The sequence below is a fragment of the Ascaphus truei genome, chromosome 16, assembly GCF_040206685.1.
Source record: "Ascaphus truei isolate aAscTru1 chromosome 16, aAscTru1.hap1, whole genome shotgun sequence".
NCBI lineage: Eukaryota > Metazoa > Chordata > Amphibia > Anura > Ascaphidae > Ascaphus > Ascaphus truei.
Genome location: NC_134498.1, coordinates 28,215,566 through 28,236,543, shown reverse-complemented (window position 1 = coordinate 28,236,543; position 20,978 = coordinate 28,215,566).

The following is a 20,978-nucleotide window of genomic DNA, read 5'->3' as shown; positions in this document are numbered from 1 at the left end:
CCACGGTCCCTGCTGGCGTGCTGAGGCGCGCTGAGGCGCAGGGAAAACGGGTGCTTTCCCTGGCCTTGCGGTTGCTTACCGCAAGCGCTCTCAGCAGCCGTCAGGGGGCGGTCCGGGGGCGGTCCGGGGGCGGGCGCGTCACTGGCCGGGGGCGGGCCAGTGACGTCACGGAGCTGGTTCGCCCTCATTGGGCGAACCGCTCACGTGACCGGCCTGTCTCGCCGGCAAGCGGGGGAATTTTAAATTCCCCCAAGACCTGCGCTTCCGCAAGCGCGCGTAAGCGCATGTGAGCCCCTACTAAAGCCGCTCTAATTGCGGCTGTAGGGGCTCAGTGCTGAGCGGGAGCGCGCCTCAGCGCGCTTCCGCCAGCAAGCACGTAACATGGCCGAGGCCTTAGGGAGGGGGTGGGTGGTGTAGCTGTAGGATTGTACTGTGTCAGTATTTCCAACGCCAGGTCACCCTAATAATTGCATGAATAAACCCCCAAAGACAAGGCCCAAATATACTAGTACAGTATACTGTACAGTACTGTAAAGTATGTATTATTGTGTGTTGATGTTTTGAATTGCTGTTAACTTGAAAAGTTTCACCATTGTATTGTACTGTATTTGTAAATAAAAGTATTTTGTGGCGACTTCAGCAATAAAAGAACTGGTTAATTTATCTCACATAAAGTACGTGAATACGACCGCAATCACCATTGTACAGTAAATGGGTGCATAGGATGGAACGACAGGTGCTAAAGGGGTATAAATATGATACTGTATTTATCAGTATTGATCAAAGAGAGTTGATCAGAAGGATTCCCCTTATAAAGTATACAGCACTCTATTGTCATTCATACAGTACAGTATACTGTAGTAAAAGGTAGACAACACATGGTCTTGCAGTACAGTATACTGTATTACTAAAAATCTGTCAGGTTGACCAGAATCACTGCGGATATCGGAAAATAATACAATTTTATTAATTCTACGTACTGTATATAAGGGGAATCCTTCTGATCAACTCTCTTTGATCAACACTGATAAATACAGTAATTTATCTCACACTCAGTACTACAAACTGCTTTTTGCTTGCAATAAACAAACAAACAGGGAAGCGCTACTGTATACTGTATGAGTTAGGATCAGGCCCAGCAGCCACTTTATGTTGAAAACCACATATGAAATGAGCATAAATTTGCATGAATAATTACACAAAAATATATAAAATAAATAGCACAAGTCTCTGACAGAGAGAAATTGTCCAGGTGGTGTGGATACAGGTTAATGCCCCTGTCTGATAGGACAGACTCGGGTAAGAATGGCCTGTGAGAGGTGAATATCCAGAATGGTAGCTGGGATGGAAAGCGCTACCAACTGTGCAGGTATTGAAGTGTGTAGAAATGGGAAGGTGCCGTAGGCATCAAATGTGGAAAGCGCTCACCCAGACTTCATACACTGCGCTTTTTGCTTGCATACTGCAAAGCCGCAAGACCAGCAACATTGTAAAAAAAGAGCAAAAAAAGAGCAATGAGCGCGAAATTGGCGTGGGAACTTCTGTTCTAGGGCCCCTAGAAATAATATTCTTTATTTTATTTATAAACTCACATTTATATATAAAGTATATATTTATTTCTCTTCATGTATTTATTTATATTTATTTATTAATTGTGGAGCTGCTGTGCGTGAGGGGCCATGGCCAGGATGGGGGGGGGGGGTAACGGTACAGTATGTGGGTAGGGGGTGAGGGTGGTTAGACCTCACAGTACATTATGCACATTGGGCCCCCCTCCTCCCCACATTTACATACTGTACACTACACGACATCAATGCAGGGAGGGTTTACCAATGCAGGGAGGGTTTACCAATGCAGGTAAGGCTTTAGGCCTTTATATCTCTCTCCCTTCAGTGTAATCTGCTTAACAGAAACATTAGGGGGGAAGGGGCTTTAGGCCTTTATATCTCTCTCCCTTCAGTGTAATCTGCTTAACACAAACATTAGGGGGGAAGGGGTTTTTAAACAATGCTGTGTATAATGTATAAGGTTTTTTACAATTAGATAGATGTAATCCTTGGTATTGTAAGGGTTAGTTTGGTTTTAAATTGTCTTTTCTGGTTGTTACTTACAGTATACAGTATATTGATTTTGGTTTACTTGCTTGGTTAAAATACTGTAGTTAAGTTGACTTGTTTGGAAGTGTTTGTACAGTATTTACTGGTAGAGTAGCTTGCAATTATATTGTTAACATTCATTTGCAGAATGTACAGTACTGTATATGGTGCATAGATTTAATGCTATGCATCATTTACAGTATACAATGTACTGTAAATGCAATGTACTGTGTGGATTGTAATGTTATGTTTTACTGTATACTGTATGCTATTCATTAACTTCATTGCTCTACACATCTAGGGATTTCATTCCACCTTACCACCTTTCCTACACATGATTTGTGCTTTAGGCATTGGTTATATTACTGTATGCTAATGCAGATGTGTGATGCTTTGAGACTGTCATTTATACTTTGACAAGTCTACCTTTTGGTGTGTAGTGTGCATTATCCTTAGCGTTGTATACTGTAGGTGCCTTTAAACCCAGTAACCTATTGTGATTCACTTTGATTCTCCCTAGTGTTTTTTGAGTCACTATCCTTTTCATGTTTAGGGTTGACAGTGTGTGTCGTTCCCTAGTGCTGTTCATTAGTGTTTAAGGGTCCATGCCTCTTTTTTAAGTGTTTTTAAATCATGTACTGTACTGTTTATTCATCCCTTTTTGCACTGTGTCAAATAAATAAACAAATATATCAATTGCATACCTGAGTGCTCCCATACGGGTTACTTTTTTCTCTTTTCACTCACATACAGTATGTATATATATATATATATATATATATATATATATATATATAGCTGTATGATATATATATATATATACACAGTGTATATATGTATACTGTATATATATATATATATATATATATATATATATATATATATATATACAGTGTATATATATATACAAAGTATATACTGTACAGTATATATTTATTTCTCTTCATGTCTTTATTTATTTATTTAGATTTATTTATTAATTGTGGGGCTGCTGTGCGTGAATTTTTTTTATTGGGGGTGAGGGGGGTGTTTGGCCCTTGGTGTGAGTTTACGACTTGCAGCAGCAGCACAATTAATAAATAAATATAAATAAATAAATGAAAAATAAATACATTTGAAATACATTTTTATTGATAGTGTACATGTGCAGAGGGTCTCCGGAGCAGAAGCGCACAGGTTTCAGGTCTGGGGACCCCGTGCCCCCCGAGATACAGGCCCCTTTAGGGGGTGCCGGTATCCCTCTGCTCTGCTTGGTTTACAGGCCGCGATCATGTGATCGGGACCTTTAAACGCAGAGCACTCAGCACTCAGAAACACAGGCCAGACAGATTTAAACACACACACAATAGGGGGAGGTTTTTTTACATAGCTTGCAGGGAAGCTTAACGCACACACACAATAGGGGGATAGGGGGAGGGTTTTTTACATAGATTAGAGAGAAGGCAGGGCGTTTTAAAAGCGAGAATAGGGGAGGGGGTTTTACATAGATTTTATTTATTTATTTAGATTTATTTATTAATTGTGGGGCTGCTGTGCGTGAATTTTTTTTATTGGGGGTGAGGGGGGTGTTTGGCCCTTGGTGTGAGTTTACGACTTGCAGCAGCAGCACAATTAATAAATAAATATAAATAAATAAATAAATAAATGAAAAATAAATACATTTGAAATACATTTTTATTGATAGTGTACATGTGCAGAGGGTCTCCGGAGCAGAAGCGCACAGGTTTCAGGTCTGGGGACCCCGTGCCCCCCGAGATACAGGCCCCTTTAGGGGGTGCCGGTATCCCTCTGCTCTGCTTGGTTTACAGGCCGCGATCACGTGATCGGACCTTTAAACCAAGCAGAGGGCTACCGGCAGCCCCTAAAGGGGCCTGTATCTCGGGGGGCACGGGGTCCCCAGACCTAAAACCAACGCGGTTCAGCTCCGGAGACCCCCTGCACATCTACACTATCAATAAAAATGTATTTCAAATGTATTTATTGTCATTTATTTATTTATTTTTTGGCGGCTGCTGTGTGTACAGTATTTTATTGTTGTGGGTTGCGGGAGGGTGGGTGAATGGGGTATTCGCCCCAACGATGGTTGGGGAGGGCTTGCGGGGGGGGGGGGGTAGCGGGAGGGCTTAACCCCTTCATGACCGTAGCGGTATTAACTGCTACGATCGTGAAGGGGTTAAGTGCACCCGCAACCCCCCCCCCCCTCCCGCAAGTCGTAAACTCACACCAAGGGCCAAATACCCCCCTCACCCATCCCCACTACACACAATAAAGCGGGCACGGTGGGTTAACCCCTTCATTGCCTTAGCGGCTATCCGCTATGGTAATGACGCAGCATTTTCCGTATTTTTAATAATATTGATCAGGAGCAGGGGGGGGGGGGGGGTTCCCTGAGCATTAATCATTAATTTCTGGCTCAGGGAACCCCCTGCTCACTTTACAATATTATTAAAATAATGCTTCTTTACCATAGCGCATAGACGCTAAGGTAAAGAACGAGTGTTTATTTATACTGTATATTGTATGTGTTTTATTGATAGTGTACATGTGCAGAGGGTCTCCAGAGCAGAAGCGCACAGGTTTCAGGTCTGGGGACCCCGTGCCCCCCGAGATACAGGCCCCTTTAGGGGGTGCCGGTATCCCTCTGCTCTGCTTGGTTTACAGGCCGCGGTCACGTGATCGGGGCTTTTAACGCAGAGCTGGATACCGGCACCCCCTAAAGGGGCCTGTATCTCGGGGGGCACGGGGTCCCCAGACCTAAAACCAACGCGGTTCAGCTCCGGAGACCCCCTGCACATCTACACTATCAATAAAAATGTATTTCAAATAATTTTTAATGTGCGGATGTTTGCGCAGAGAGAGAGCAGCGGATCTCTCTCTGCTGCAAACACATCTCGCCCCCGCCGCCCATACAGTAGTATCATTTATGTATGTGCATATACAGTACAGTACAGTACAGTACTGTACAGTACTGTATGTTAGGGCTTACAGGGGTTGTTGTTATACAGTATATATATATATATATATATACTGCATTACAATTCATTATAGGGGACGGCTTCACAGAGAATAGCTCGCAAGCGCCACCATGTGTATTTTGACGGCATTGCAGTATTGTAACCAGCCGGAATAAAAAGCTTAAATTCCTGCCGGAAAATAACGCAATGCACTCTGGCTGAAAAATATCAGAAACCTGAATACACCCGAGTATACCCGAATTCGCGGGACTAGCCGTGCTCGAATAAAGTGTGTCGCCAGTGTATAGAAGGGTATAGAATGAATAGAAGTTTATAGAATGTACTGTATAGAATGTATAGAAATGTATAGAAGTGTATAGCGTGTATAGAAGTATATAGAAAGTAAAGAATGTATGGAAGTGTATGGAATGTATAGAAGTGTATGTAGAATGTATAAAATGCAAAGAAGTATATTGAATGTATAAAATGTATAGAAGTATATAGAATGTATTGATGTGTATAAAATTGCATAGCGTGCATAGAAGTCTATATAATGTATATGAACTGAGGTTTAGTAACTGCAGGGCTGCCGAGAGAGGGGGGGGTGCAGGTGGGACTCCTGTCCCGGGCCGATGAGTACAGCGGAGTGTATAGAGTGTATAGAAGTGTATATAGAATGTATAGAAGTCTATAGAATGTATAGAAGAAGTGTATGGAATGTATAGAAGTGTATATAATTTATAGAAGTGTATGGAATGTATAGAAGTGTATAGAATTTATAGAAGTGTATGGAATGTATAGAAGTGTATAGAATTTATAGAAGTGTATGGAATTTATAGAAGTGTATGGAAGGTATATGAACTGAGGTTCAGTAACTGCAGGGCTGCCGACAAAGGGGACAGCTGGAAATCCTGTTCCCTGCCCAGTGAGTAAAGGGGAGTGTATAGAAGTGTATAGACAGGTACTTATTGAAGTCTATAGAGTGTTTTGAAGTGTATGGAATGTATAGAATGTATAGAATTTATAGAAGTGTATGGAATGTATAGAAGTGTATAGAATTTATAGAAGTGTATGGAATGTATAGAAGTGTATAGAATTTATAGAAGTGTATGGAATGTATAGAAGTGTATAGAATTTATAGAAGTGTATGGAATTTATAGAATTTATAGAATATATATGAACTGAGGTTCAATAACCGCAGGGCTGCCGACAAGGGGGACAGCTGTGACTCCTGTCCCCTGCCTGGTGAGTACAGAGGAGTGTATAGAAGTGTATAGAGTGTATATGAAGTATATAGAATGTATAGAAGTGTCTAGAGTGTATATAATGTATAGGAGTGTATAGAATGCATATAATGTATGTGTATAGAAGTGTATAGATTGTATACAAGTGTATAGAATGTGTCAAAGTATACAGAGGTGTATAGAATATACAGAAGTGTATAGAAGTGTATTTGGAATGTATAAAATGTATAGAAGTGTGTAGAAGTATATACAATGTATAGAATGTATGTAAGTCAATAGAATGTATAGAATGTATAGAAGTGTATAGAATGTATAGAAGTGTATAGAAGGCCTCAGTTCAATAACTGCAGGGCTGCCGACATGGGAGGAAAGCTGGGACTCCTGTCCCCTGCCCGGTGAGAAAAGGGAAGTGTATAGAAGTTTATAGAAGTGTATATAGAATGTCTAAAATGTATAGGTGTATAAACATGTATAGAAGTGTATAGAAGTGTATAGAATGTTTAGAATGTATAGAAGTGTATAGAATGTACTGTATAGAAGTGTAAAGAATGTATAGAAGTGTATAGATGTGTATATAATGTACTGTATAGAAGTGTATAGAGTGTGTACAATGTGTAGAAGGTATTCAATGTTTAGAAGTGTATAGAAGTGTATAGAATGTATAGAAGTGTATAGAATGTATAGAAGTGTATAGAATGTATAAAAGCGTATATAGAATGTATACAATGTATAGAAGTGTATTGAATGTATAGAAGTGTATACAATGTATAGAATGAATAGAAGTATATAGCATGTATAGAAGTGTATGGAATGTATAGAAGTGTATGGAATGTATAGAAGTGTATAGAATGTATAGAGTGTAAAGAAGTGTATAGAATGTATTGAAGTGTATAAAAGTCTATAAAATGTATAGAGGTGTTGTAAGGAATCCACTACTGGCTTTGACTGCAGCCTTGCAGACCTGTGCAGTTGCAAGCTTCCTCTGGCAATCTATGGCACAGGTGCTGCCTCTCATTGCAGCTTCTGCCCTGTGCTCTTTCATTGGAGGAATTCTCACACACCCTCCTCCTGTGATTGGATCTCCGCCCTTTATATTCTAGGCGTTGGCACTGAACCAGCGCCGAGCATAACTATTCCTACCTCTATGTTACTGGCTCTGCCACAAACCACCCCAGGCCTCTCTCCTAGCGTTCTTACCTTCCAAGTTCCTGAGTATCCAGAGGCCTGGTCCTGGAGCGTTGTTGCCAGCACTGGCCTGCTGCTATCTCCTTGCAGTCGCCTACCCTGGACGTCTGTGCTGAAGTGTTGATGCCAGCACTGGTGACTGCTGCATTCCCTCCTAGCAGTGGCTACCCTTCCTTTCCTGCGGCCTGCTGCTATCTCCTTGCAGTGGCCTGCCCTGGACGTCTGTGCTGACGCGTTGATGCCAGCACTGGCCTGCTGCTATCTCCTTGCAGTGGCCTGCCCTGGACGTCTGTGCTGAAGCGTTGTTGCCAGCACTGGTATCTGCTGCATTCCCTCCTAGCAGTGGCTACCCTTCCTTTCCTGCGGCCTGCTGCGATCCTCTTGCAGTGGCCTGCCTTGGACTTCTGCGCTGAAGCGTTGGTTCTTCCCGACGCTGCCCTGCGGTGAACTTCGGCCAGCCTGCTGTCTCCTCCTGCTGAGATCGGCATCATGGGCCGAGGCCGCTCCTCGCGCAGAAGCCACCCCCGCGCTCACGCTCCTAAGCTGAAGCGGGGCACTCCTGATTTCCTGTTGCCAAACTCCTGCTTCATTAACGACGATGCTGCCTTCTCCAATCCTGACCCTGCGATGTACGACTACGAACTGCGCACTCCGGATCAGTCTGCGTGGACTAAGGTCGGTGATTATATAACTCCACCTCAGCCCCGCGGTCCGGTCCCGGTTTGTGGTGAGCATCGGCGTAACAGTATGCTCGGCCCAAAACCGGACCGCGCCGTGGCGGGGGTTGGTAAATGTTTAACTGTACCTATGTCCCAGGCTGCGGACCAGTCCCTGTTTGAAAAACAGTATCTGTTTGAAAGACTGCCTCCACCTAATCTTGCCTGTATGTATGAAGGGTTAACCCCCGCAGAAAGACTAACTCGTAAAGAAATACTTACAAGGTCTCAGGAATGTAGAGAGGTGAAGAAGATGTTACAAGCCCAGTACTCCCAACTACTCCTTCTTATGTCTACTCCAGGTCTTGAACCTGTGGATTTTGGGGTACCGGCTCAGGCCATAGACACCACCCTTAAATTATTCCTGGAATTTGACAAAAACATAAGCGAGCGTGAACCTCTACTTGCTGCCCACGCACAGACTATTCACAAACCCTTTTCTGTCAGTCCTGTTGCTAAACCTGTGGGGGTACCTCTCTCTCCTAAGAATGGTCAAACCATTTCTCTGTCGCTACCCGCTAAGGAAGAAGCTGCCACGCTCCCTAATCCCGAGTTAACCTCCCTAAATTCTGTCCCTGAGGTTATTTCGGTCTTAACCCCTGCTAGTCAGGCTTATGCGTCCCCCACTGTAAATCCCTGCAGTCCCCAGGTCAGTGTGTCTTCCCTAGCACCAGAGAATGAATCCTGTTTGCCCTCTTTTCCTAAACCAAAAATTCTAAGCTCTGTTTCCGAGGTTTTTTCTGTATTAACCCCTGCTAGTCTGCTCTGTGAGGTCCCTACTGCTAACCCTAGTATTCCGCAGTCTAAGGATAGGTCCCTAGGGCAAGAGGCAGAACCCCCTATGACCCCACTCTCTGAGACTAGCTTCTATTTCTCTGATTCTTAGGTACAGAGTAATTTAACCCTTGGGGTTTTTCCTATGTTAACCCCTGCAGGTCAGCCCTGTGAACCTTCCTTGGTAGATCCCTTTAGTTCGTCAGTCAGGGACACCTCCCTAGCCTCAGAGGATCAACCCCTTTTGTCCTCTGACTCGGCTAAAATTCTCGGGGCTATGCCCCCTGAACTTTCGGCAATAATACTGGCTCCAGTAAAAAGTATTCTGGAGCCATTTGTTTCTCTAAACCTGTTCGCAGAATCCCTACTCCTAGGTATTTCACTCACCCCGTCTGTCACTCAGAGAGCTGAGACCCCTGCTTCTGAGCATAGACCCCTTTTCGTGGAATCTGTTGTCGTTTCTGATGTCCCAGACACTCTTTCCCAAATACCCACTTCAGAGACCAGCACAGTCGTGGTTGCCCCACTTGCACTGTCTGAGTTCTCCTTTTCTCAAATCCTAGGGTTTAAAGCGAACAGTACATATCATGCTCCTTTCCAAGTGACCCCTTCTGAGATCAGCGTATCTGCTGTTGCTCCCTTAGTACAATTAAAGTTAGGGCCCTTCTTTTTGAAGGATCAGGCTTTCAAGTTTGAGACTCCCTTTATCCCTGACTTTGTAAATCTGCAGTCCCTTCTCACTGTAGTTAAAAGTTCTCCAGCAGCCGCTGAGTTAAGCTTTGCCGCTGCCAAATCTTCTGTTATAGAAGCAACCTTGCCTAGCTTACTTTTGTCTGTCCTATCTGTGATGCCTATCACCTTTACTAAAATTTCTGTTTTGCAAGGTATTTCTCCTATTAAATCTGTGATACCTGCAAATCCTTTAATCAGTTCCAAAAAACCCCTGCCACTAAGTTTCCCATGGAGTCTGATGCCCTCACTAGGGATTCTCAGGGACCCAATTCTGAAACAAGCAAGATGTCCCTTGTGTCTGTTGGAGAGTTTACCCCAGTTTCTCTCACGGATCATGCCACAGCCTCCGGGATGATTAAAAATGACTTTAAGTCTGGGATGCCCATTCCTGCAATAATACTGTTTCACGCTGATTCGCCCACAGTATTCGGGGTATCCACTACTGACTGTATGTTTACTATCACGAACTAGGGGTATCGCATTTGGAACTTTCCCTTTTTTCAGAAGATCCCGTCTTTAAAATGGACTTATATTTCTCTGTGTCTTCCACAATACTTGGGGTACTTGCTATTGACTGTCCTGTCCCAAAACTAGGGTTACCTCTCAAAAAGGTGCCTGGAGCTACCGATGTTAAAAACCCTATGTTTAAAACAGTAACAATTTGCATTGCTTCTCCCACAGTATCATGTGAGACCTGGGTACCTGGGACCTCCACTCCGAAGCCAAGCTCTAGTTCTCTGTCTTCTTTCTCTGTGTTGGAGGCACCCAGCTTTAACCCCAAGACTTTTTTCCCTAAGGTTGATGCACCGCTTAACCGCCTGCCTTTTTTTTTGGATAAAATCTGTTTTCTCACTTTTCAAACAGACTCCTTACTCGCAGGTCTCTGTGCGGTGCCCAAAGTGCCCTTTCTGTATGGCAAGTGGCCTCTCCATAAGACGAAGACACCCTTACTGGACCTCGTCGCTTTACCTGAAGCGTCCGTCCCTGTTCTCTATAGGTCCACTATGGGTATAGACATGCTTATTATGTCCTTCGCCAAGGCCACAATTTCAGATTTGATTCTCTCTAAAGATCACAAACCAAAGGAAGCGGATCCTTCTTCAACTGCCAGTACCATGACCAAGAGTTGTATACACACTGCTACAGACTCTCGCAAATTGCTTGGGATAGCAACCCTGCTTGGTATCAAAAGTACCGATGCAATAGTGTGTAGTGAACCCTCCCACCCCATTACCTTGCTAACCACCACCCGGAATTCCTTGGAAGCTAAAGACTCTCGCAACTTCCTCCGTGCTGATTTCACCAAAGACATTGCCTTCTCTGAAGGTCCCTCTGCCATTTTTGTCCAACAATCTGTGTCCTGTGTCCCGTACTCTTGGACTATTACTATGCACCTGGCTACTGCCTTTCTGATGTTCCCATTCCAGAGCCCTCAGGTCCCATTGTTTATGTACCAAGAACTGCAGTACCACCGCTGTCTTTCATGGCACTCGCCAATGTACACCTGGATTGTGGACCTAATTCTCGCCGGAGACACTTCAGGAACAACTCAATGTCTCCCAGACCTATGAATGGTCCTGTTCACCCAGGCTTCTCACCCAGTGGTGGGGGTACTGTAAGGAATCCACTACTGGCTTTGACTGCAGCCTTGCAGACCTGTGCAGTTGCAAGCTTCCTCTGGCAATCTATGGCACAGGTGCTGCCTCTCATTGCAGCTTCTGCCCTGTGCTCTTTCATTGGAGGAATTCTCACACACCCTCCTCCTGTGATTGGATCTCCGCCCTTTATATTCTAGGCGTTGGCACTGAACCAGCGCCGAGCATAACTATTCCTACCTCTATGTTACTGGCTCTGCCACAAACCACCCCAGGCCTCTCTCCTAGCGTTCTTACCTTCCAAGTTCCTGACTATCCAGAGGCCTGGTCCTGGACGTCTGTGCTGAAGCGTTGTTGCCAGCACTGGCCTGCTGCTATCTCCTTGCAGTGGCCTACCCTGGACGTCTGTGCTGAAGCGTTGATGCCAGCACTGGTGACTGCTGCATTCCCTCCTAGCAGTGGCTACCCTTCCTTTCCTGCGGCCTGCTGCTATCTCCTTGCAGTGGCCTGCCCTGGACGTCTGTGCTGAAGCGTTGATGCCAGCACTGGCCTGCTGCTATCTCCTTGCAGTGGCCTGCCCTGGACGTCTGTGCTGAAGCGTTGTTGCCAGCACTGGTATCTGCTGCATTCCCTCCTAGCAGTAGCTACCCTTCCTTTCCTGCGGCCTGCTGCGATCCTCTTGCAGTGGCCTGCCTTGGACTTCTGCGCTGAAGTGTTGGTTCTTCCCGACGCTGCCCTGCGGTGAACTTCGGCCAGCCTGCTGTCTCCTCCTGCTGAGATCGGCGTCATGGGCCGAGGCCGCTCCTCGCGCAGAAGCCACCCCCGCGCTCACGCTCCTAAGCTGAAGCGGGGCACTCCTGATTTCCTGTTGCCAAACTCCTGCTTCATTAACGACGATGCTGCCTTCTCCAATCCTGACCCTGCGATGTACGACTACGAACTGCGCACTCCGGATCAGTCTGCGTGGACTAAGGTCGGTGATTATATAACCCCACCTCAGCCCCGCGGTCCGGTCCCGGTTTGTGGTGAGCATCGGCGTAACAGGTGTATAGGATGTATAGAGACAAGTATAGAGTGTATATGATATATAGGAGTGTCTAGAATGCATAGAGTGTATAGAATGTATAGAAGTGTGTAGAATATATAGAATGTATAGAAGTGGGGGAAGGACACTCCTAAATTTAGGGCCTTTAAGTACTGTCAGGAGGAGGGCACCAGGTCCGGCTCATGATTGGTCAGGCCCAGGCCTGATGTCACCGCCACCCGCTGTCACTCAAGTGCAGCTCCTCGGAGGGGGAAAACCCCATATCAACTACTGGCAACCTGGTTGTACCAGGGTTTACTGCCAGCCCAAGGGCAGAATAGTAGCCATCAGGTGACCTGGCTACATCTGTAATAAATAGCTGTTATTTATTTATTTAAAATGTTTCCTGAAATAAAGAATGGATTTCAGTCAAATATATTTTCTTCTCTTATTCTAGCTTTTCTTAATTCATCTATTTCAATGCACCAGCCGCCGTCCCTGCCAGTGATCTGATTAGTATCTTCAGTATTAAATGAGCATCACTATACAGTACATTTTATAAACTATTCTTCATTCTTTAAAATGCAGAATGGGAGGGGAAAGAGACGAGGGAAGGAGAGAGACACGGAGGGGAGAGAGACACGGAGGGGAGAGAGATGTGGGCTAGGGGAGAGAGGTGGGGCGGGTTGGAGAGAGACGTGGGGGGAGGGGAGATAGCTGTGGAGTAGGGCAAAGAAATGAGGGGTGAGGGGAGAGAGACGAGGGGGGAGGGAGGGGAGAGAGACGAGGGGGAGGAGAGAGACACAGAGGTGAGAGATACACGGAGGGGAGAGAGACAGAGAGACAGAGGGGAAGGGAGAGAGATAAGTGGGGGAGAGAGACACGGAGGTGAGGGGGGGGGAGAGACAAGGAGGGGGACGGGAGAGAGATGTGGGGAAGGGGAGAGAGGTGGGGCGGGTTGGAGAGAGACGTGGGAGGGAAGGGAGACGTGGAGTAGGGGAGAGAGATGGGGGGAGGGGAGAGAGATGAGGGGGGAGGGAGGGGAGAGAGACAGGGGAGGGGGGAGACACGGAGGGGTGAGAGACACGTATGGGAGGGGAAAGAGATGGAGGGGAGGGGGGAGAGACAAGAAGGGGGACAGGAGAGAGACAAGGGGGAGGGTAGAGACAGAGGGGAGAGAGACTCCCCAACTGCATTTAAAAGAATATTTGATAAAATGTACTGTATTTGTGATGGTCATTTAATTCTGAACATATTGAAGATCCTAATCAAATCACTGGAAGAGACGGGAGGAACAGAAATAGGTTATATACTGGGGAAGGGGGGTGGATTTCTCTTGGCCAATCTTGCCTGTGTCTGGGAGAGATCTGTGCTGACCTCTAAGGGTGACTTCAGTTCGCCCTCTCTGAGATTTATAGGGAACAGCCAGTGCATTCTGGGAAGTAGTGATACCTTTATAAGCTGAGAATGTGAAAGCTGCAGTTATTGGGGGGAGGGGGGAGGGGGAACTGTTTTGAGGTTTATTGTTTAAATAAAAGTGTGCTTTGTGATCTCTGGTTAAATGTTTGCGCTTCTCCAAGCGAGATCTCAAATCACAAAACTGGAAAAAAATGCTATTTGTTGTTTTTTAAATCATTTTATTTGTTAAATAATAGTAATTGTGTGCATCCTGTGGCACAGCCTTCTGAGCGTCAGATCGCAGTTTTATTGTTTGCAGGAGAAGCAAACGTTTAGAGCGCAGCCTGGGGCCCCTCAGCGACGGGGAACCTGACCCTCGGGACTAGGCTACGCTCTCCCTCCTCTTCTGTGGAGTCGCCGGACCGCGCACTGCTTCTCCTTCCCCCCCTTTCCTCGCCGCGTCACGGTATGATGGGGGAGGGGGCAGAGCTAGGGGGTTCAAAGGAGGGCAGGGTTGGTAAAGCAGTCCGCTCCCTGCCGAGACGTTCCTGCCCACCCGCCCCTTTGTTTTGTGTGATACCGTGACGGTTGTATGGTTACAGCCGCGACCCCCTTTATGCTAGTGCAGCCGTAGCGGCGTCACTCTGATAACCGCGGGTAGATGCGGTATATTTTCTTTTTTTCCGGAATATGTTCATTGAATGAACATGATCATTCAGTATAACACACCACACCACACAAACAGTAATATATCATTCAGTACAACACACCACACCACACAAACAGTAATATATCATTCAGTACAACACACCACACCACACAAACAGTAATATATCATTCAGTACAACACACCACACCACACAAACAGTAATATATCATTCAGTACAACACAACACACCACACTAACAGTGACATTATCATTCAGTACAACACACCACACCACACAAACAGTAATATATCATTCAGTACAACACACCACACCACACTAACAGTAACATATCATTCAGTACAACACACCACACTAACAGTAATATATCATTCAGTACAACACACCACACCACACTAACAGTAACATATCATTCAGTACAACACACCACACTAACAGTAATATATCATTCAGTACAACACACCACACCACACTAACAGTAATATATCATTCAGTACAACACACCACACCACACAAACAGTAATATATCATTCAGTACAACACACCACACCACACTAACAGTAACATATCATTCAGTACAACACACCACACCACACTAACAGTAACATATCATTCAGTACAACACACCACACCACACAAACAGTAATATATCATTCAGTATAACACACCACACCACACAAACAGTAATATATCATTCAGTACAACACACCACACCACACAAACAGTAATATATCATTCAGTACAACACACCACACCACACTAACAGTAACATATCATTCAGTACAACACACCACACCACACTAACAGTAACATATCATTCAGTACAACACACCACACCACACAAACAGTAATATATCATTCAGTACAACACACCACACAACACTAACAGTAACATATCATTCAGTACAACACAACACACCACAATAACATGATCATTCAGTACAACACAACACACCACAATAACAGTGACATTATCATTCAGCACAACACACCACACCACAATAACATGATCATTCAGTACAACACACCACAAAAACAGTAACGTCATCATTCAGTACAACACACCACACTAACAGTAACGTCATCATTCAGCATAACACACCACACCAACATTATGATTCAGCACAACACACCACAATAACAGTAACGTCATCATTCAGCATAACAAACCACACCAACATTATGATTCAGCACAACACACCACAATAACTGTAACGTTATCATTCAGCACTACGCGTTTCGTAGCCCCTGAGGAAGTAGATTCACATCTACGAAACGCGTAGGGCAGGTGACAAAGTCACTCTGAGTTTGGCATTGAACCTTTATGTTGGACATTTGGTCTAGAGCTTTCAAGTTCTGGTAGCTCCCGGCAATCAGACCGCAGCCCCTGTCCCTTTAAGTGTACGGGCACACTCGCGGGCGGGCGCGCTGAGACAGCCTGTGAACCAGGAGGAGGAAGTGAGGGGAGCCGGCCACACGTGCTGTTGTGCTGTTGTCATGGAACACGAACTACATTTCTGACTCACCCCCCTCTCTCCTTTGCAGTTTCTGCCTGTCAGATCTTATTCCCAGCTGCATGGAGTTTGCACACACATACTGTGCCTGTGTAACATGCAACAATGTTGCATTTCTTGCCTCCGAGCACGTAATCAGTGAACTGCTACTGCAGCTTCTCCAGTCCTCCCAGTTAATGGACTTTCCCATGTTCTCCCCTGTCTTTGGATCTCACAAGGCTCCAAATACAAAAGGGAGAAGCAAGTCGTCTTCCCCCCATTCTCATTCTTCGTGAGCTTCATCCTCGAAGCGGCAAGGACAAGGAACGATCCCAGTTTCATCTTAGGTGCGCAAACCACATACAGTGCGAGCAGCCTGAAGAACGAGAGACCAGCGACGAGATATGGTAACCCCCAAACACCCGTCTCGGCCCGCAGGACGGACGTGCCTCCCACGACCCAAACTACTCCCGATCAGTCGGTCGCCGGAGACAAGGAACCAAGGGACCCAAACAGGGAATGTCCCATTCACAAGAAGCCACACCCACTCAACAAGTGCTTTGGGTTCAGGATGAAGTCCCTAGAGGAACGCAAGAGGTTACTTGGAGAATTCGGAGTTTGCTTCAAGTGCTGCGGTTCCACGACTCACCTAGCCAGGGACTGTAAGGAAGAGATCAAATGCACAGTATGCGAGAGTGACAAGCACGTGACAGCGTTACACCCAGAGGCGATGACACTCCACCAACTCAAGAACCCATCCTCCATAGCGGAGCATGGCGGGGAGAAAGAAGAAGGAGAGTCAACATCCGTCACATCTCAGCGCACTGAGGTTTGCGGAAAAGAAGGTGACAAAATGTCCTGCTCCAAAATATGCCTTGTCGCAGTGCACCCCCAGGGACAACCTGAGAAGGCTATTCGGATGTACGCAATCCTCGACGACCAGAGCAACCGATCACTGGTCAGGTCAGAGTTCTTCGACATGTTTAACATACAAGATGGTGCTTCTCCTTACACTCTCAGAACGTGCGCAGGGCAAATGGAGACCACAGGGAGAAGAGTGAATGGCTACACCATATGCTCAATAGACGGCAAAGTGAACATGCCCCTTCCCACACTCATCGAGTGCAACCACATGGCCACAAACAGGGACGAGATACCCACACCAGACGTGGCACTCCATTACCCCCACCTCAAAGGAATAGCCAACCACATCCGGCCGGTGGAACAAGACGCCAAGATCCTGCTGCTGCTCGGTAGGGACATCATGAGGGTACATAAAGCTCCGTAAACAGCACAACGGACCCCACAACGCGCCATACACCCAAAGACTCGACCTAGGATGGGTGATAGTGGGCAACTCGTGCACTAACAAAGAGCACGGGCAAGACTAAGTCGATGCCCGCAGAATGGAGGTGACAGAATGTGGACACACATCTCTCTCTGAACCATGTCTTGGCCATCTCCAAGTGACCGAAGGGCCAAGTGAAGAGAAAAGACAAGGTCATACCCCTGAGACCAACAAAGACATCCTCACGCCGATGGGATGCGACAATGGCTTAGGATGCTCAGCAGTCCAGACAGCCAAGGATGATGAGTCGATTCCACTGAAGGAAGAGAGTAACCTCCCAAAGGTGACCGACAAAGGGATCGTCCAAAAAAAACCAAACAATGAGACAATACTCCCGCGAGCAAGGGCACAATTAAGACGTACAGTTGTTCCTCTCCACAGAGTATCAAGCAACAGAGCAACCAATTGCCACGGCTGGCATAGCCGCAAAAGATTGCGCCCCACAGGCGAAGCCACAGTGTCAAAATGACTGTTCGTTCAAACACGTAAGAGGGGACAGTTGCAGAGACATTTCCCAAAAGGATTTACAAGGACAAAAGAGACTGTTCTTCGTCATGTCCAGGGAGAAAACAACCTCCCGATGGCAGTCAACAAAGAAACACAAAAGCGTTTCACCAAACTACGCGGAGATGTTCTCGTGCAAGAGAAATATACCGATGAACTACGGTGCACAGCGTTCCAGACAACAAGGAACGATGACAAGCAAACACCATCAAGGGAAGATAGAGGATTCCCGAAGTTAACAGTCAAGGAGCTCTCTAAAGACGGACTGAGCAGTCGGGTGACTCCGCTACCATTCCGTTCACCAAGGAGGCGCTTCCAAAACAATGGAGAACATGCCATCTCTAGGTTCACCTCGCACCTCTGCGGCCTACAAAGGGAACCAGAGACCAAAAACAACTTTGTGGTCTTCATCCAGAAGATATTCTTTACCGGCCACGCAAAGTCAGCACCTCTAATGGAGGAAGGCGAAGAATGGCGGTACCTCCAATCACCTGGGGCCTACCACCCTCAGGAACCCGATCAAATCCGGGTAATGTTCAACCCCAGCGCTCAGCTTCAGGGAGTCTCCCTGAACGACGCCCCCTTCATTGGATTACATTCAACAACCAGTTTTCCAGGGACAGTAATCCGCTCCCACAAGGAGCCAAAAGCCCTCTCCTTCTGCCAAACGCCAGGTGATAGAGCAACAGGCTGCCACGGCTGGTATACCTACAAGGGGATACACTCTGTGTGTGAAACTACAGAGACAAAAGGACTGTTCTCTTACAAAACTAAAAGGAAACAGTGACAGAGACTTTTATACAAAGACATTGTGGTGCAACCAGCAAACCTGAAGCTGTGCATCCACCCTGCATCCTTTGCCAAAAGAACCTTGGCCAAGGGACCTTGATACCAGTGATACAGGCCGGTGTCACATCGCTATGTGGACATGGACTCTTGCATTGTTTGAGAATGTGATGTTATCTTTGTTATGAATTGCACACATGTTCCACATCGTCTGTTATATAGTGGTATCTACAGATACCAGACGGGGAGTGTCATGGAACACGAACTACATTTCTGACTCACCCCCCTCTCTCCTTTGCAGTTTCTGCCTGTCAGATCTTATTCTCAGCTGCATGGAGTTTGCACACACATACTGTGCCTGTGTAACATGCAACAATGTTGCATTTCTTGCCTCCGAGCACGTAATCAGTGAACTGCTACTGCAGCTTCTCCAGTCCTCCCAGTTAATGGACTTTCCCATGTTCTCCCCTGTCTTTTGCTGACAGTTAGTGCAGTCCCACTCAACCTTTAGTGTGACCCCTGCCCCTCACTTCCTTTTCCACCCTAGATCACAGTGAGTACAGTCCTGTCTGCATCCACCCCTGGTAAGGCCTTTCTCTCTTACCATAGTCTAACCCCATAGAAGCATCCCACATAGAGAAGCACTCTCTGCCTACACTACACCCACAAGTTCCTGTGTTTTCTAATCCAGCAATAAAATTAAGAAAGACATTAAGGACTTGTCATGCTTTGGAAGAGGGAGGACATGAGTTGAGCTTACTGGAATTATTCATACATCATTCGTGACCCTGGTTCCAGGATAGCTGTGCACCCTGAAGACCAGCCTCCATCACCGGCACTGTTCCTGTGTACCTCTAAAGGGATTTTCGGGCATGAGTACCGGCGGAGCAGAGCTCAAACTCTGCAAGGATTACCTCCTGCGCTGAGAGGACTCTGTTATTCCATCGCGTGTTTTCGCCCTGCTTTTTCATGTGTGCAGATTTCTTCAGGATCACAGGACTTTCCATTTCAACTTTTGGCGCCAGGTTTTTTTCTTTTTCTGGGTGAGTCAGTGTTACTATGTGATATAAAGCTCTTCCCATGTTGTGGTTTTTCAGGCCTCCAACACACTGTGTATTTCTGTTGGCTATGGGAGGCTTCCTTGTATCCATATGATGTGTAGCTTATACTGCCTTGCTCTCTTGTTCCCTGTATGATTGAATGGTATGTTCAGTGTGTGCTGTGACACGTTTTATTGCAATGGGAAGCCCTCCCTGCCAAGGTGCTGCATCTTGGTAACTAGGTCAGTTGTTGCTAACGCCTCTTGTAGTGCCTTGGCTTGAGATTTGATGGCCATTTTGTGTCCCCTGAGTGAGTTAAACCCAATAGGGGGGGGGGGGTTGACACAGGGGGGGCCTCTTGTTCAAACCCTATTTTTAAAAAAATGCCGCTTTTTATTGTGTTCCTCCTTATTCTGCTGCTCAATAGGTGGGATACAGAGTTGAAATCTACTACCTGGATCCTACAGGATTAGTATTCTCCCCACTGCTCCACAGCTGAAAACTGAGGCAGCCACACACAATTATGTGGGCCTTTAAGATAACTAAATAGTCTTGTTTATATAATATGCATTTGTCATAAGGCAACAATCCACTGTTTTGTGATGAGAAATGGCTGTTGGATTTAGCATTCATTTGCCAGCTCTAGATGCTGAGCGGAAGATGGTGAGAATCACTGCACATGCCATAAAATAGGAGTGAATGGTGTCTGTGCTAGATGATGTTTAATGGCTAACAAGGATCATGGCTTGTACCTCTTACTGCTGCACTGTTTGCTAATTAAGGGTATAATTAGACTGCAGGTCTGTCTTGATGATTTTATTCTGACATTGACACAGCAATCTGCTTCATATTTAAAGGATAATATACAATGAGTAATGTGGCAGCATATCTAATCCTAAATTGACGTTTCTAATGCCTTTATGGTTTGGGGTTAAACACGACTTTGCAATTTGTTAGCACATGTAAGGTTCATCACTTTGTCCCTAGTTTGGTGGTTCCCCCCTGATGAGACATGTCAAACTGGGGTTACTGAGCTCCATTTGGTTCTAGTTGCTTGACTCTGTTATGGTTCTGACTCTGTTTCTCTCTTGCAGGTGAGGACTGGAGCCTCCCTTCTGTACATAGATTTCTCACTTATTTAGGGCAGATTTCTGCCTGCCTCACTGCTGCAGTCCTGACCCTGTCACCTGGAGGGGCCTTTCCTTTTATTTTGCCCCCAATAGGGGTGGGTGGGGTCAGGACTGGGCAGTGACGCTTGTTAGGGCCGCTCTGTGAAGAACCTTTTGTGTCACATACATTGGACCTCTGCTGATGGAGAGGAGGTTCCTGCAGACATGGTGAGTTCCTGTCTGCTGAAGGAGGAAGACCACACTCCCAGAAGATCGGCCTGGTCCATAGTTGCCTAAATAAATGGTGCTTCTC